Source organism: Sminthopsis crassicaudata, chromosome 1 (genome assembly GCF_048593235.1).
Source record: "Sminthopsis crassicaudata isolate SCR6 chromosome 1, ASM4859323v1, whole genome shotgun sequence".
Taxonomy (NCBI): Eukaryota; Metazoa; Chordata; class Mammalia; order Dasyuromorphia; family Dasyuridae; genus Sminthopsis; species Sminthopsis crassicaudata.
The window spans coordinates 748,169,575-748,177,725 of record NC_133617.1 but is presented as its reverse complement, the minus strand read 5'-3'; the positions used below and the strand labels follow the sequence as shown (position 1 = coordinate 748,177,725).

Here is an 8,151-nt window from a genome sequence, read left to right as displayed (position 1 = left end):
GTTCATGGGATGTAAAGAAACTGAGGAGTCATGAAGTGAGAGAATTTGAAAAAGTAAATATTATTAATTAATAAATATTAAAAATAAGAAAAAAGTCTCTTTCCAGAACACTTCATAACTTTCTTTTCTCTTTTCTGTCTTATAGAGAGCAAGATAGACACTCTGGCCATCATGGTTGCAATAGAATTCAACTGATTAGAAGATTCTTTGGATCCCATTTTGTTGCAACTCATGGAAATGACTACATAAAGAAGCAGAGGCCGGTGTTTCAGACTTTCTTAGAAAGGCAGCCATTGCTCTCTCAGGGGTGATGATTATAGGAGTTGTTTCTGTGGAAAATAGTAACATGTTGGGCAATGGACACTTGACTTTAGAACCCCCCCATTCCCCCTCGCCAACTCCTAGGAATATGGTGAAAAGAAATGTGGACAAACTTAGCTAAAGGAATTGGAATTAAATTGATATTCCATCGTCTCTGTCTGTCTTACACACACACACACACACACACACACACACACACACACACACACACACATACACACACACAAAACCTCCTCCAAATAACATAATTTTCTCCAAATACAATCTTTTTTGCTGCCTTCTATCACATTTAATTTTTTTCAGTTATATGTAAAGATAGTTTTCAACACTCATTTTTGTAAGATTTTGTCTTCCAATTTTTTTTCTTTTTCCCTATCTTCCTCCTCCCTAAGACAGCAAACAACCTCATATAGGTTATATGTATACAATCATTTAAAATATATTTCCATATTTGTTTATGTAGTGAAAGAAAAATCAGAACAAAAGGAAGAAAACACCATGAGGAAAAAAAAGGTGAAAATAGACTGCTTTCTATCTCCATAGATTTTTCTCTGGATGCAGATGGCATTTTCCATCCCAAGTCTCTTGGAATTGTCGTGGAGCACTGCATTACTGAGAAGAGGTGAGTCTCCCTAGTTGATCATCACAATTTTTTTGTTGTTGTTTTGTACAATATTCTCTGCTCACTTATCATCAATCCATGTAAGTCTTTGCGTGGGCTTTTCTGAAATCAGCCAGCTCCTCATTTCTTATAGAACAAAGATATTACATTAATTCATACATCATCACTTATTCAGCCATTTCCCCACTGATGGGCAAGTGCTCAATTTGCAATTCCTTTCCAGTACGAAAAAAGCTGCTACATTTTCCCACATGGGAATCCTTTCCCCTCTTTTAGGATCTCTTTGGGATACAGATCCAGTAGTGATACTATTGGATTAAAGGATCCACAGTCTGAGTGCCCTTTGGGCATAGTTCCAAATTGTCTGCAGAATGGATGGATCAGTTCACAACTTCACCATACATTAGTGTCCCATTTTCCTCATATTTACCAGCATTTATCTTTATATTTTTCTGTCATTTTAGCTAATCTGAGAGATATGAAGTGATGCCTCAGAGTTATTTTAGTTTGCATTTCTCTAATTAATAGTGATTTAGAGCATTTTTTCAAATGACTATAAATAATTCATTTATTTATTCATTTGAATATCTCTTCATATCTTTTGACTGTTTATCAATTTGGGGAATGATTTATGTTTTAGAAATGAGGTCTTTATCAGAAATTCTGACTATAAAAATGTCTCCCAGTTTTTTTTTTTTTTTTTTTTTTTTTACCCTTCTAATTTTGGCTGCGTAGGATTTGCTTGCACAAAACTTTTTACATGTAATGTAATAGAAATTATCCATTTTACATTTCGTAATGTTCTCTAGTTATTCTTAGTTGTAAATTCCTTCCTTCTCCAGAGATCTGACAGGTAAAAGTATCCCTTGTTCTCCTAATTTGCTTCTAAGTGGCACATTTTATGTTCAAATCGTGAACATATTTTGACCTTATCTTGGAATAGAGCATGAGACGTTGGTCTATGTCTAGTTTCTGTCATGCTATTTTCCAGTTTTCCCAGAAATTTTTTGTGGAATAGTGAGTTCTTATCCCAGAAGCCGGAATCTTTGGGTTTGTCAATCAGCAGATTACATAGTTTTTGACCATTGTGTCTTATGTACCTAACCTATTCCACAGATCCACCATTTAATTTCTTATCCTGTATCAACTGCTTTTGAAGATTGCTGCTTTATAAGATAGTTTTAGGTCTGATACAGGTAGGCCACCTTCCTTTGCTTTTCTTTTTACTTCCCTTGATATACTTGACCTTGATATTCCAGATTAATTTCATTATTATTTTATCTAACTCTATAAAGTAAATGTAGTTCTATAAAATAAAGCTTATAGGAAGAGTTCACTGGCTCATAGATTTAGAGATGGAATGCACCATATAGATTTTCCAACTCAGAATTCTCATTTTATTTTTTTTAATTCATATATTATTGATGATTTTTATGTTGTCCTTTCCTAGTTCTTCCATAGAACTTTATCTTGCAATAAAGATTGTCACAAAGAAGTTCAGATCACCAAAAAATCTATTCTTTTATGGACTGATTTTTTTTTTAGGGCAAAGATTCCTTCATTTATTCATTCATTCATTTATTTGTTTATCTATCTATCTATTTATTTTATTTGTTGTTTTTATATTTCCAGTGCATTTCACATAGAAAATATCTGATTAGTGCTTAGAGGTCAATTGATTTTCATTCCTCTGGAGTTAAGGTTGATCAATGCATTGATTTGAGCTTTGATGTTTTGTAGAGTTGTTTTTTATTTTATATCACTGTAGTCCTTGTGCATATTGTGCTCTTGGTTCTGCTTACTTCAGTTCATGCAAGTTTTGCATTTCTCTGACTTTTTCATATTTTCCATTCCTTAAATCACAAAGATATTCCATTGCATTTCTGTAACTCAGACTTTTCCAGCCATTCTCTAATTGAAGAGAAGGTTGTTCTTCCTTTTTTAATCTGCTTCTTAAATATATCTATATATATATATATCTATATCTATCTATCTATTTATTTATTTATTTATTTATTTATTTATTTATATGTATATATATGTAAAACTGCAAATATTTGGTCTTGGTTTGGTCCTGGCAGCACAATGTTCTGCTTGCTGAGAACAGAGGTCCCCACTAATAGGCTGCTCACTTGGGATTGTATGTCTTCCTTGGCCATGAAAAACCAAACAAATCAATAAATAAAGATGCTCTCAGTCCTATTTAGCACCTTCTGCTTCTAAAGTGATGATGTCAACAAAGAAGGAAAGGGACAGAGTGTGCTAAGAGTCTGAGATATTAGAACTTCTGCAAACATGAACTTAGCTGTTTAATTACCAGTGAATGAACATCCTCCCTGAGGAAAGGAAGCCTCTTAGTCTTGACATTTTCACTGTAAACAAAACCGGTAGATAGAAGGAAGCTGCAGTTAAATGAATGACTTCTCCAAGGACCTCTGGAGAGACTGAAGGAGGAGGTGGAAGGATGGGAAGGGGACTGAGCAATAGAGTTTTGTGACTAGCTTTGTGAGCAGGGATGGGGCCTCCAGCTTCCAGAACCCCTGATCTTGTTATGTAGAGGGTGGAACTCTGGGGAATTATGCTCGAAACAGGATTGGTGATTGATGGGATTGATGAGGTGATGGTTCTCTAGTTCCCACATGCTCAGTATGCTGTGGTGATGTAACTGTACTAAGGTGTATAAGGGCTGAGAAGGACTGGAAGAGAGACATTCCATCTTTGCCCATCCTGGTGGCTCCCCTGCCTCCTGCACTAAGACCAAGGACTCAGGCTAGTCCTGAGACCCTCCCGGACATTACACTGTTAGAGCTAGTGGTTCCTTGGAAGCCTTCCAGCACTGATGGACGGTGTGGTCAGGAGGCTCTCCCTCCCTTCTGGGGCTAGGCGAGTTCTCGTGGTGAGCGAAACCTCAGGGTGGACCTCAGGAGGCTCCTGTGACCTTCACAAAGCACGTCTTCTCTCCGATCTCCACTCCCTCTCTGTTTCTCTCACCCATGTGGCCAACCATGTCTCAGGTCTCTAATAGACCATCATTCCCCTTCGAGCTACATATATAATAACCAAATTGAATCAGCATTAATGGCTCTGGGATTTAGAAAAATATTTGGATAGCTTAGAGCTGAAAATAAGATTATCACAGAAATAGAAACTCTTCTCCTTCTCCTCTCTGCAAATGCTTATCTAGAGCTTCAGAGGGCCACTGAGAAAGCAGACGGGGCAAGGGACTACCAGCTGAGAAGTGCATTCCCTGTGCATACAGAGAGGCAAGGAACACGAAGGAGTTGTTGCTGGAGGGACTGCCGGACTCCGTGTGCCTGGTTGGACAAGGTAGGTCCAGTCCTGCCTTTGTAGCAGAATTGCAATGGCTCCGCCATCTCCCTCCCCTTGGAAATCATTCCATCCTCGCCTTCATCAGTTCTGCTCGGTTTCTCCTGCAGCCACCTGGGAGGACTTTTCTGCAGGCAGATGCCATGGCTTCTCTATCAGCTGCGGCAAAGCTCTCGGTCCTTCTCGGATGCCCAGCCAAGGGCCAGGCCCCGGCCCCGGAACCTGGGAAATCCTGGGCCAATCCAGTGTCCAGCGAGCCGGCCCCTGGCTCTGCAAGGCCAGACACAAGTCACCAAGAGCAATCCCACGGGGCAGGTCTTAGAGACCGAAGTTATTGATGACCCGTCCGCTGCCACACAACTCATTAAGTGTCCGAGGAAAGGCTCCGCTCTGGATTACTCTGCCTCCGGACTGTAGTGCTCTGTCCGCTCCACAGCACTGTCTCTAAAACAGTGCACCAAAACAGGAGCCTGTTCCCTACCAAATCTCACTTTGTTGGCCAGTGGGCAAGATTTTCACATTTCGATTTCTGACCGCGGAATCAAGGTTGTAGGCCGTCTAAAAATGGGGAGATTCCCAGCCTCCAAAACCCCTTTCCCACCATATCACCTGCTCTAAACCAGAAGAAGCCCCCCGAAAGGGAGGATCTCTTTGTATTTCATTAGGGGGGGAAGCCTGAAAGGAAGGATGAGGGTACCCCCTGAAACTCCATGTCCTGACGCTGATGTCTCTATCTTTGTGTCCACAAGGTGTCACCCCCACTACTTCATAATGAAGAAGTGGCTTCAAGCAGCCTGGGAAGACTTTGTTTAAGTTACTGGCAAATTATATTCAATGGACTTATTGAATAAAACATCCCTGAGATATAAAACCTTACGCTGTCTGATCCAGGAGCAAGAACTACTTTCATTCGTTCACTCATTCATTCCTTTATCCATTCTTTCTCGCTCTCAGTTTCTAGTTTTCCACATTCATTTATTTGATGAGATTTCATTTCCAATCCGCCCTCCTTTCCTCCTTCCTTCCCAAGATGACAAGCAATCTGAGAGAGGTTACACACGCCCCATCATGTTAGACGTATTTCCACATTAGTCATGTTGTACAGAAGAATCGGAAGAAAAGGGAGAAGCCATGAGAGAGAAAATAAAAACAAAAAAGGGAAGCAGAATGCTCGGATCTGCGCTGGTCCCCACGGTTCTTCTCTGGCCGTGGATGGGATCTGCCCGCGGGGCAGAATTGGCTTGGATGCTGCGTTGCTGAGGAGAGCCGAGCCTGTCAGAGTTGATCTTCCCGCGATCTTGCTGTGAGTGTGTACGATGCTCTCCCCCGGGCATCAGGTCATGGATCATTCATTCTCTATATTCTCTATAGGGTGCTTCTGTATTCTTCTGTAAGGCTCTGCCCAGCACCTTGCCTAGCCCCTCGGCGAATCATTTAACTCCTGCCTCAGTTTCCTCATCTGTCAAGTGAGGATAATTATAGGATAGAACGAGACCATATTTGTGAAGCTTTGGCCGATTTTAAGCCCTCTCTGAATGCAGCCTGAGACCCCCAGCAGAATGCTTCCCGACCCCTTGTTCTGCACGGAGAAACTTGGCTGGATTAAATGAAATGATGGCCCTGTCAAGCTGAGTGGATCTCGTTCCTGCGGGTATTAAAGCCCTTTGTTGGGAGACTGGATTACTCCTCCATCTCTCTATCAGGACCACTAAGCTCCTGCTGCTGCCAGGGATTAGACAGGGACCCTTTTCAAGTCCGGACGCCCTTTAAGAGCCTTGCTCCCCTTGGTCTCCCTTTGTAGCTGCTCTTCTGGCAGAGCCAAGATAAGAGATGAGATGATAAGGCGGGAGCATCCCGGCGGCCTGGGAGGCCTCTGCCGGCTCCTGGGCCTGGGCCCTCTTCCCTTCCTCCTCCTGGCAAACCTCTGGCCGGAGGCTGCCTCATCCACGGGCCTGGGGGTCTCCGGAGCTCAGGGGCGCTCTGTGGAAGGCTGAGCACAGATAATCAGGCTGCCCGGGAGGGCCAGAGAGACACACCGGTCTGGGGTCCCGCTCTAATGGGGAGCGGCTTTGGCCAGTCTTGAGACAGAGCCACCATGCCTTAACCTGTGGTGGGAGGAAGCTGGGAATTCAGATGCATTGTTCCCAAGTCTGGTTCTTTCCCATGGAGGTCTCGGGACTGTCTTTTCACCCAAATTTGGGGTTTTCTTTATGTTTTTTTAAACTTAATCACTTGCTTAAGTCAGCAGCAGGCACAGAGAGGCTAACAGGATATGTTCCTGCCTTAGGGGCTGAGAAGACCCAATTTAAAAAAAAATGGAAAAATCTATTGCAAAAGTGGGGGGCTATGGAATGTGGAATGTCACACACACTATCACAAATAGCTGGTGTGTCAGTTTTATTGAATGACTTTCTTTTCTTTCTGAGGCTGGGGTTAAGTGACTTGCCCAGGGTCACACAGCCAGGAAGTGTTAAGTGTCTGAGACCAGATTTGAACTCGGGTCCTCCTCATTTCAGGGCTGGCGTTCTATCCACTGCGCCCCCTAGCTGCCCCAACTTTCTCCTTTTTCTACCAAAAAAAAAAAAAAAAAAAACAAAACCCAAAAAACTTTTATAAGATGTTTCCTATTTACCCTAATGTTCCTATTAATTTAGGGGATATTAGGAATCTTATTTATTATTTAGGATAATATTCCTATCATCCTAGCTTGCTTTGTATACATTTGTTTGTATGTCATCTGCCCATTACATTGTGAGGTCGGGAACTGTCTTTTGCCTCTTTGTACTTCCAGCCGTTAGTGCCTGGCACGTGCTAAATGGTACTTAATAAATGCTTATTAATTGATCAACATATTTGAGTGATATATTGACATTCAGAAATGAATGATAGGAAAGTGTTTTTTTTTTAATAAATAAGTACAATAGTGAAAATAATAAAATAAAATGATAAATAAATAAGATTACAATAAAAAAAATAAAGCCACTATTTCCTGCCCTCAGGAAGCTTACCTTCTATTGGGAAGGAATAGAAAACATACACAGACATAAATACAGACGAGATGCAGACCGATGTGAAATCATTTCAGTGTTCAAACTGATTTGGGGGGCACTCAGACCTGCCAACTCTCATCCACCTCCGGGCAGAGCTTTGGACTTTGTGGGGTACCATACCATGCTCCCCCCACCCGCTTTCAAGTCCACTTTTATGACTTGTTCTCCTCCATTAGAATATAAGCTCTCTGAGAACAGGAACTATGTCTATTCTTAGCACTGTACTTAGTACAGTGCTTAATAAATGCTTCTTGTCTCCTTTACCTTCTAGAATAAAGCTTCTTAAACTAATTCAATATGAGGGCCACACTATTTAAGTGTTTTATTTGATTTATTATCATAATTTCTCAATAAATGTTTGATTTTCTCTATCTACATATCAGGGAGAGGGCAGAAAAGGGGTCACACCTGGTCCAGAGGAAGAAGGCCAGAAAAAGTCTCATTAAAGTGATAACACCTGAGCTTGGCTTTGGAGGAAGTGAGAGATTCTGAGGTGAAACTAAGGAGCCAGGCGTGGGGGCCCGGGAGCAGAGGTGAGAGATCCAAGGTTATGAAAACGGGAAGGAGGAGAAAATTGTGAAATAAGAGTGATTTTTAAAAATTTACCAGGCATTGTGCTAAACCCGAAGGCAGCTACATGGCGAAGTGAATAGAACTGGGGCCTGTAGTCAGAACGGCTCACCTTTAAATCTGGCCACAATCACGTACTAGCTGTGTGACTGTGGGCAGGTTAATTCAGTCTATCTGCCTCAGTTTGCTCATCTGTAAAATGAGCTGGAGAAGGAAATGGCTACTCTAGGTCTCTGCCAAGAAAATCCTGTTTAATCATCA

At 41.7% G+C, this 8,151-nt stretch overlaps 1 long non-coding RNA gene across 1 annotated transcript; it reads left to right on the top strand.

The window, feature by feature from the left end:
* The first annotated feature begins 684 nt into the window (after positions 1 to 684).
* Positions 685 to 6,818, top strand: LOC141555929 (uncharacterized). The gene is made up of 3 exons (XR_012486390.1): positions 685 to 943; positions 4,128 to 4,270; positions 4,381 to 6,818. It is a non-coding gene; the product is annotated as an uncharacterized LOC141555929 (long non-coding RNA).
* The last annotated feature ends 1,333 nt before the right edge of the window (positions 6,819 to 8,151 follow it).